This window comes from Haemaphysalis longicornis, unplaced genomic scaffold (assembly GCF_048455015.1).
Source record: "Haemaphysalis longicornis isolate Haplotype H1 unplaced genomic scaffold, Haemaphysalis longicornis Haplotype H1 scaffold_35, whole genome shotgun sequence".
NCBI classification, from domain to species: Eukaryota; Metazoa; Arthropoda; class Arachnida; order Ixodida; family Ixodidae; genus Haemaphysalis; species Haemaphysalis longicornis.
Window position 1 is genome coordinate 387,609 of NW_027526352.1, and position 2,973 is coordinate 390,581.

Here is a 2,973-nt window from a genome sequence, read left to right on the forward strand (position 1 = left end):
ACTACAAAATAGGAGGGTTTATAACTGGGCTAGTTGGTTCATTGCATAAAGTTTGAGCTGCGCAGGGACGAGACTAAGAGCAGAGGCGGCAAACACGGGCGCTGACTAACAACTGTTTATTATTGGATGGGAAGAACCATTACAAGGGTACAAAAATTAGAATGGTTATCAGGCAACGGATTGCAGAACAAGGGAAGGCATGGCAAACAGGCAGGGAAACTTTTATCCAGCATGTGCACGAAGATATAGGCGAAACGTGAGCTCCTCTTATCCAGCCAGATATGCGATTTATTCAGCAAAGCCTTATGCGCACTTTCTGGCAAAGTGCGGGAGTTCTACAAGATTTTTTGGGGTGTGCTCAGAGAATTCGACCTGACCAAAGAGGAAACCACAAATGGTGAGCTTCTATTCATCGATGTACGGCTGCAACTAGACCGTCAGCACGTCTGGTGGACGTACGCTCCTCTATCAAAGAATGCCCTCGTACCGCAGTCATCGGCCCACTCCAAGTTGGTGAAGAGGGCGGTAGCCACCTCGGTTCTTTCAATCAATCAATCAATCTTTATTTGACATTCATGGGTACAAATGCCAGGAGCACAGACAAAAAGCCATTCAGACAGGCTTGACGAGGTCTGTGCCAACTAATTTGAGAGTACATCATCCAGAAAACATTTTTCTAAGCTACAAAAATAACACTAAAAATGTACAAAACGTTTAGCAGCAACATCCAACATGATCCGGTTTTCGTCCGTAACAATGAATGACAGTCACAGTCACACAATCACAGTCACGCAAGAAAAAGACACTTTGTATTCCAAACTAAATAAATGAGGCCCTCAAAACAATCCTGAAATATGCATTGAAAACAGTTTTGTAGAATATATGAACGCTGACAATAAATGACGGTCACAGTCACACAATCACAGTCATGCAAGGAAAATACGCTTTGTATACCACACAAAATAAATAAATGAGGCAGTCCAAACAATCCCAGAATATACATTTAAAACACTTTTGTGGAAATAAACACTGACAACAAAGAATTCCTTCTCCAGGTCCTGTGACCACACAGTTGAAATTAGTTGTAAAACTCAAATCCACCGTGTCCACTCCACCGGCTATGCAGAACAGCTCCTGCACAGCGTAGCCAACAGAATCATGGGTGATCTGTGCAACACGGCCACAAAGAAGGTCCGGCAAGACGAGCACAAGAGAGCGGTCATTCCCTACGTGCACGGAGTAAGTCATAACGTGATAAGATCGTCGGCTGCTCTGGTGTGGATTTCTATTTTTCAGAGCTCAACAAGCTGGGCGGGCTTTGCAAGAGAGTCAACCAGGAGGAAGCACGCAAGCACTGCACTGAGAGTCACGCCGCGCACTTCGTCCAATGTGAAATTGGGGTCGTCTACGAAATACTGTTGTCTTGTAAAAAGTCTTACGTCGGCCAGACGGGACGATGTATTTATAACAGGATGCGCGAACATGCCAACTCACTGAAAACCGGGACAGACAGCATGCTTGTCCAGCAAGTGAAAACTTGCAATTCGTTCATGCCTGATTTTGAAGCCTGCCGTGTCTTGACAAGGAATAGAGGCGAGCGCACACGTGAAATATCCGAGGCATGCCTCATTCACAGCAGAGGATCTTCATGCCTCAGCACACCTCCGGTGGCTTTGCTGGATAAAAAATGGCATATCTGGCCGGATAAAAGGAGCTCACGTTTCGCCTGTATCTTCGCGCGCATGCTGGATAAGAGCTTCCCTGCGTCTTTGCCATGCCTTCCCGCCTTCTGCAATCCGTTCTCTGATAACCATGCTAATTTTTGTGCCCCTATAAATGTTCTTTCCTTCCAAAAATAAACAGTTGTTAGTCAGCGCCCGTGTTTGTCACCTGTGCTCTTAGTCCCGCACCTGCGCTGTTCGAACTTCCGGCAAAATGAAGCGTCGCTTCATCATCGGCAGTGAGCGTGCCTCTTCCTTTACAGCTTTATCCACTATAGGGCTCCTGCGCTGGAGTTTTTGCTACATGCAGCGCCCCTAGTGGCCGACGCCTCTGGGTAGTACAGAAGCAGACTACCCTCGCCGCCCTCTATGTCTTTTCAATTACAAGCCAATGTGAACGTTGCTTGTACTTAGTTTAATCGCTTTTTGGCGGGTTTAAATGACTGCATACTGTATGAATTTGCTCTTAGCATAGGTGCAGAGGCTAATTAAAATAATATCCGCTAAAACAAGCCGATTTATCAGCTTTCTTTTGAGCGAGCTGTCGCGGTCGTCGCGGCGTGGGACAGTAACGCCGGGTCGAGTGGTCTAACTTGCTGACGATAATTACCGTTCTTTCTTCTTGCGTGCGGTGGACAAACGAAAGTTCACGAGTAGCATAGCCTGAGGTAACTGCAAAAGGCTGCTTCAGCGGGTGCATGCAAGGGAACGCAAGAACTGCGCAGCCGACTCAGCTGAAACTGCTTGCCTGGCAACACCTAGAAAACGAGTGGACATTTGTGTTGTATTTTCGCAAATATAAATGATTCTTGCGGAACGTTTCACGCCGCACTATTTACGAACGGCAGGGTACATGTATACCAGCGAGTAGGTGATGAAATAGCGTCAAATAAACAAATTAACCGCTATTAAAGGACGCAAAACAAGCACCAAATCGCACACCCGCTGCCTGCAGGAGTGTGTGCTTCTATATTTGCATAACATAACACAGCCGCATACAGGGCGCGCGGCCCCGAATATTTACATACGATCATCACTGACTCTGTTGGTTATCCTCTAGTGCAGGGGTCGCCGCCAACAATCTGAACGGCGACATACCAGTTTTGTCCGCAAATGAAGTTAAACAGCGAGACAAGAACAGAGAATTGGTCGCTTCCAGTTGAATTGTCCCCCATCTTCACACTTCGCCAGATGATTGTCAAATATTATTGGAAATTCGCTTAATTTTTTCTCTTTGCATTTAAAGCCGTAC